Source organism: Pongo abelii, chromosome X (genome assembly GCF_028885655.2).
Source record: "Pongo abelii isolate AG06213 chromosome X, NHGRI_mPonAbe1-v2.0_pri, whole genome shotgun sequence".
In the NCBI taxonomy this organism is placed as follows: Eukaryota; Metazoa; Chordata; class Mammalia; order Primates; family Hominidae; genus Pongo; species Pongo abelii.
In genome coordinates, this window is record NC_072008.2 from 142884107 (window position 1) to 142891390 (window position 7284).

Here is a 7284-nt window from a genome sequence, read left to right on the forward strand (position 1 = left end):
CACTCTAATCCCCTATTATTGTTAATTCTTTATGTTAAACTTTTCTTGTTAAAATTACTATGTAGTAGGCTGGGCACAGTGGTTCACATCTGTAATCCCAGTACTTTGGGAGGCCAAGGTGGGCAGATCACCTGAGGTCAGGAGTTTGAGACCACCCTGGCCAACATGGTGAAACCCAGTCTCTAATAAAAATACAAAAATTAGCCAGGCATGGTGGTGGGCATCTGTAATCCCAGCTACTCTGGAGGCTGAGGCAGGAGAATCGCTTCAACCCAGGAGTCAGAGTTTGCAGTGAGCTGAGATCACGCCATTGCACTCCAGCCTGGGCAACAAAAGCCAGACTCCATCTCAAGAAAAAAAAAAAATTACTATGTAGTGTCTATGTTCTGATTGGACCCCAACTGATACACCTTATTATCTTAAATGTATACTCCTCTCCACTTTAGCTAACCTCTTGGAAGGTTACACCTTGTACTTTTTTATCACACAAATTTCTCTGTCTACTAAGTCATGAATTCCAACATTACTTTTTTTTTTTTTTTCGAGACAGAGTCTCACTCTGTCGCCCAGGCTGGAGTGCAGTGGCGCCATCTTGGCTCACTGCAACCTCCACCTCCCAGGTTCAAGCAATTCTCCTGCTCCAGCCTCCTGAGCAGCTGGGACCACAGGCGCGCACTACCAGGCCTGGCCAATTTTTTTTGCATGTTTAGTAGAGACGGGGTTTCACCATGTTGGTCAAGCTGGTCTCGAATTCCTGACTTCGTGATCCACCAGACTCAGCCTCCCAAAGTGCTGGGACCACAGGCATGAGCCACTGTGCCCGACCCAACATTACATTTTCTTAACAACCTACCATCTTTCCAGCTAGCTTGTTACTCCCACTATAATTCTTTGACCTCATAGGTATCTCCAAATCATTTTTTTTCTAAAATGATTATACAAATTTACATTCCCACAAGCAGGGTATGATTTCCCATTGCTCCATGTCATAGGTAAGACTTGATATTTCAGACTTAAAATTTTGTTATTTCATGGGTATGAAATTTATATTTCTATGATTACTAATGAGGTTGAGCATTTAATATGCTTATTGGCCATATATGTTTCCTCTTCTGTGAGATACTCCTTCCTACTGCCCATTTTTCTATTGGGTTGTTTTTTTGTTATTGGTTTGTGAAAGTTTGTTATACTTATAGATATGAAATTTATGTCATTTATATGTGTTTGCAAATATCTTCTTATATCTTTGTTTTTCATTTTATGGTGTATTTTAAAGAACAGAGGGTCTTGATTTTTAAAAAATAAAATACTTTATCTCACTGTTGTGTAAAATAAATGTAGAATTTGGGTTTCCAAGCCTAGAGTGCAGCTTCGTAATCATCAGAGACCCAGGATTCTACTCTCCTGCCATACTTAGCTTGTCACCTCATAGTTCAGAATGACTATTTATGTGAACTTGGCTTAGGCAATGGTTTCTTAGATATAACACCAACACAACAAGCAACAGAAGGAAAAAAATTGATAAGTTGGTCTTCACTAAAATTAAAATTTTTGTGCTTCAAAGGTGTATTAATCCATTCTCATGCTGCTAATAAAGATATATCCAACACTGAGTAACTTATAACGGAAAGGTTTAATTGCCTCACAGTTCAGCATGGTTGGGGAGGCCTCAGGAAACTGACAGTCGTGGCAGAAGGGGAAGCGAACATGTCCTTCTTCATATGGTGGCAGCAAGGAGAAGTGCCAAACAAAAGGGTGAAAAGCCCCTTATAAAACCATCAGATCTCGTGAGAACTCACTCACTATCACGAGAACAGCAGCACGGGAATAACTGCCCCCATGATTCAGTTACTTCCCACCAGGTCCCTCCCATGATATGTGGGGATTATGAGAACTACAATTCAAGATGAGATTTGGGTGGGGACACAGCCAAACCATATCAAAAGGACACCATCAAGAAAGTGAAAAGACAACCCAAAGAATGGGAGGAAAATATTTGCAAATCATATATCTGATAAGGAAATTGTATCTAGAATATATAACAAACTCTTATAACTAAATAATAAAAAGACAAATAAGTATAATGGATAAAAATTGAGTAGACAATTCTTTTTTTTTTTTTTTCTGAGAGTCAAGTCTCACTCTGTCACCCAGGCTGGAGTGCAGTGGCGCTATCTCTGCTCACTGCAAACTCCACCTCCATTCTCCTGCCTCAGCCTCCCGAGTAGCTGGGACTACAGGCACCCACCATCACGCCCGGCTAATTTTTTTTTTTTTGTATTTTTAGTAGAGATGGGGTTTCACCATGTTAGCCAGGATAGTCTTGATCTCCTGACCTTGTGATCCACCCACCTCGGCCTGAGTAGACGTTTCTACAAAGACGATGTACAAATGGCCAACAAGCATGTGAAAAGATGCTCAACATCATTAGCAATCAGAGAAATGCAAATCAAAACCACAATGGGATTCCATTTCATACCCATAAGGATGGCAATAATAAAAAAGACAGACAATAACTAGTGTTGGCAAGAATGTGGAGAAACTGAAATCCTCATACAATGCTAGTGAGAGTGTAAAGTGATGGGGCTGCTGTGGAAAATAGTTTTGCAGTTCCTCAAAATGTTAAACATAGTTACCATATGGCCCAGTTATTCCACTGCAAGGGAAATGAAAACATATATCCACGCAAAAACTTGTAATATACAAGTACTCACAGTAGCATTATCCATAATAGCAAAAATTGAAAACAACTCGAATGTCTATCACCTGATAAATTGATAAATAAAATGTTATAATGGAATATTAGTCATAAAAAATTAATGATGTACTGATACATGCTACATCCTGAATGAACCTCAAAAACATTATGCTACATGAAGGAAGCCAGACACAAAAGACAATATATTGTATGATTCCACTTATAGGAAATATTCAGAATAGGCAAACTCCTAAAAACATAAAGTAGAACAGCAGTTGCCTAGGGCTGGGGTGAGTGTTGAGAGGAAATGATAAGTTATCACTTATGGGTATGAGGGTTTTAAGGGGGAAGGGGAGCAATAACAAGAATGTTCTAAAATTGATTTGATGATGGTTGGACAATTCTATGAATATACGTAAAGCCATTGAATTGTACACTTTAAATAATGTACAATAGTTTTTCAATAGTTAAATGGTTAAATAAACTGTGGTACATGCATATCATGGCATACTACTCAGGACTAAAAAGGAATAAACTATTGATACATGCAACAACTCAGATGGATCATAAGGGAATTATGCTGAGTAAAAAAAGCCAGTCTCAAAAAGTTATATGCTGTATGACTTCATTTATATAATATTCTTGAAATGAAAGATGCCCAGGGGTCTCACAATGCCAGAGGTACAATGTGTGTGTAAAAATATTGCCTCTGACAAACAGTACAAAGGCACAGAGGATTACATAGTCTGCTTTCCCAAGGAGAAGTGAATACTTTTCTTCTGGAGGGGCAGCTTGGGTTCTGGAGGTATTTTGCTGACAATCTTGCCTCTGGTGGTACATCAGGAGTCATTTTCAGCTTTTTCTACTCCTCAGGTTTTGCCAGAACCCATTGGGCAATGAATATTGGGAAACCTGTCAAGGGAAAAAAATTCAAAGGCATAGAAGACTGTGTGTAAAATCACTAAATTGGATGGCCAGCGTGCTCTCTTCCCTACTCCATGCTGCGATGGGGTAGGTGATGATGCAGTCTGGTCACAAATAACTGACATCATATATAATGGAAACTTCATATATTGTGGGGTGAAGATTTTAAAGATGAATGTGGAAAAGCCTTTAACAAAGATGCATAGTCCAATGTTCTCAGAGGCATTGGTGGAATGCTCATTCTGTATGACAAACTGAAGAAATCATCTAAGCGCAATCTAACTAGAAATGAGAACCAAGAGAATCATAAGAATATGTACCACACTTATTATTTTCAACCACTGAGAAATTTCCATTGTCTTTTTACCCAGGCCAGATCATGTCTGTAGACATGTCTGTAGAAAGATATAGAGAAGGAGACCCGCTGTGATCACATTTGATCGTTGGAACTGATTATTCTGTATATTGATCATGGTCGGAGGCAGCAACCATCATTATAGGTCTACAGAGGACAGATCTCAAGCTAAGCAGATCTAGAAACCACTTAGTTTAAATGTTTCTTATAGTACCGTCAAGTTTTGTTTCAGTATTTTTTTAAAGCAGTCCCATTTGTACTAAACCACCACATACTATTTTTGCACAGTTGAATATTTGCAATATTGCTCTATGTTGGGCATTCTGCCATAAAATAATAAATATGCAAAATACTCTTTTTTAAAAATCAAATATCAGTGGAGCATTGATTTAAATTATAATGCACCTATCAAATCAAATACTTAAGCAGCTTCTAGAAAGAATGATATAAATCATGTACTGACATGGAAAGATATCCAAAATATACTAAGTTTAAAAAGCAGTTTGCAAAATAGCACATATGGTCTGATCCCCTTTGTAACAATAGATGCTTAATTGTACTTAAAAAAAACACGATGGTCGGGCACAGCGGCTCACGCCTGTAATCCCAGCTACTGGGGAGGCTGAGGCAGGAGAATCTCTTGAACCCAGGAGGCGGAGGTTGCAGTGAGTCAAAACCAGTCTGGGCGACAGAGTGAGACCCTGTCTCAAAAAAAAAAAATGGACTAGACACGCAGCTCTTTTTACTGAGTATTCATTAAATGTTTCCTCAACTTCAGATGCAGAAGGTTAAATTGATCATACTACTCATTTTATCACACATATAAAAACTCTCCTCCCATTTTTTCCTTCATTCACAAACACTATTCCCCTCACAGATGCCATTCTAATATGCATAATAAATGTCATTAAATATCCATGTTCTCTCACACTGTATGTAATGCGCTTTTCTGTGCAGAAAAGAGGTTCAAGTTGTCCATTGCACAAGAGCCTTACAAAGCAGTGCTATTCACAATCACAGATATCTTAATATTTTTACAATTCAAAGACTCTAAGTTTAAGAACTCAGGGATTTCAGATTGGTGATTTCAATATGACCGTACATGACCAATTTAACATCCTGTTTTCTCAGTTCTTTGAGGAAAAGCGAGTTTAGTGAGTATCAGGAGCTCAGTTTTTGGCATGTCATCACAATTGAAAAGGCTATTTGTCATCCAAGTACAGGTTCTCTTTAAAGCATTGAAAGAAGTTAGAAATTATTTGACAAAAACTGAACAGTACTATTTAGGAAAAATTTATTAATAATGCTAAACAAATTGTACGGTCTCTTAAAATCGACACCAACTTCTCCAATATAGAAACACTAGAAAAAAGCAAAATACAATTCATTTCAACTGTATATCTGAGCCCATATATGATCTATATAACCCCATAGAGCCAATCTATGATCAATTTCAAATTCAACTTTTTAAAATATTATATAAATTCCTTATAAATTCTGGATATTAGACTTCTGACAGGTGCATAGTTTGCAAATATGTTCTCTCATTCTGTAGGTTGTCTGTTGATAGTTTCTTTTGTGTTACCCTGTTGATAGTTTCTTTTGCTGTGCAGAGGTTTTTTAGTTTAATTAGATCTCAGTTATGAATTTTTGTTTTTGTTGCAATTACTTTTGAAGTCTTCACCATGAAATTTTTCCCAGGGCCTATGTTGAGAATGGTATTCTGTTGGGTACTATGTTCATTACCTGGGGTAATAATCTGTATACCAAACACCTGTGACATGCAATTTACCCATGTAACAAACCTACCCATGCAATCCCTGAACCTATTATCAAAATAAAAGTTGGAAAAAGAAAAAAAATCGTTCCTATCACGTCGGGGTCAATGGGCATTTTGGCCAGTCACGGTGTCTCACGCCTGTAATCCCAGCACTTTGGGAGGCCAAGGCAGGCAGATCACCTAAGGTCAGGAGTTCGAGACCAGACTGGCCAACATGGTGAAACCCCGTCTCTACTAGAAATACAAAACTTATCTGGGCATGGTGGCCCATGCCTGTAATCCCAGCTACTCGGGAGGCTGAGGCAGGAGAATCGCTTGAACCCGGGAGGCAGAGGTTGCAGTGAGCGAAGATCACACGCCACTGCACTCCAGCCTGGGCCACAGAGCAAGGCTCTGTCTCAAAAGAAAAAAAAAATCATTGTATAAAATATCATATTTAGCTCTTTTCTGGCTGAAACCATAGAGGGTGTCAAAGAGAAGAAGTTTCCTGCTGTTCCAGAAACACTTAAGAAAAAGTGGAGGAATTTCGCAGAGCCTGAGAGAGAAGTTTGCCCAAAAGATGCTTTGAAAGGCAAGGAGGAAGCTTTGTATGAAAAAAATGAAGCACTATCACAAGGAATATAGACAAATGTACAGAGCTGAAATTAAAATAGCTAGGATGGCAAGAAAAGCTGGCAACTTTCTATGTACCCGCAAACCCGAACTGGCATTTGTCATCAGGATCAGAGGTAGCAATGCTCTGAGCCCAAAGGTCCGAAAGTTGTTGCAGCTTCTTCGCCTTCGTTAAATCTTCAGTGGAACCTTTGCGAAGCTCAACAAGGATTCAATTAACATGCTGCTGATTGTAAAACCATATATTGCATGGGGGTACCCAAAGCTGAAGTCAGTAAATGACCTAATAATCTACAAGCGTGGTTATGGCAAAATCAATGAGAAGTGAGTTGCCTTGACAGAGAACACTTTGATTGCTCGATCTCTTGGTAAATACAGTATCATCTGCAGGGAGGATCTTGTTAATGAGATCTATGCTGTTGGAAAACGCTTCAAAGAAACAAATAACTTCATGTGGCCCTTCAAATTATCCTCTCCAAGAGGTGGAATGAAGAAAAAGACCACCCATTTTGTAGAAGCTGGAGATGCTGGCAACAGGGAGGACCAGAACAAGAGGCTTCTTAGAAGAATGAACTAAGGTGTCTACTGTGATTATTTTTCTAATCTGGTCAGTTAATAAACAGTACGTGCTTTCAAATTGAAATAGATGAGTAAACAAAATATATTTAAAGGAAAAATTTATAATAAAGATTATAATGGCTGTATTCATTTCCTATGGCTGCTATAACAAGTTACCACAAATTTAGTGGCTTAAAACAACAGAAATGTATTCGCTCACAGTCTTCTGGAAGCCAGAAGTCTGAAATCAAGCTGTCAGTAGAGCCATGCTTCCTTCAGAGATTTCAGGAGAGAATCCATTCCTTGCTTCTTCCAGCTTCTGGTGGCTGCTGGCATTCCTCAGCTTGTAGCCACAAT

The 7284-nt window shown here is 38.6% G+C and overlaps 1 pseudogene; it reads left to right on the forward strand.

Moving 5' to 3' along the window:
* Positions 1 to 6298: 6298 nt before the first annotated feature.
* Positions 6299 to 6946, forward strand: LOC129052867 (large ribosomal subunit protein uL30-like; annotated as a pseudogene).
* Positions 6947 to 7284: the final 338 nt, after the last annotated feature.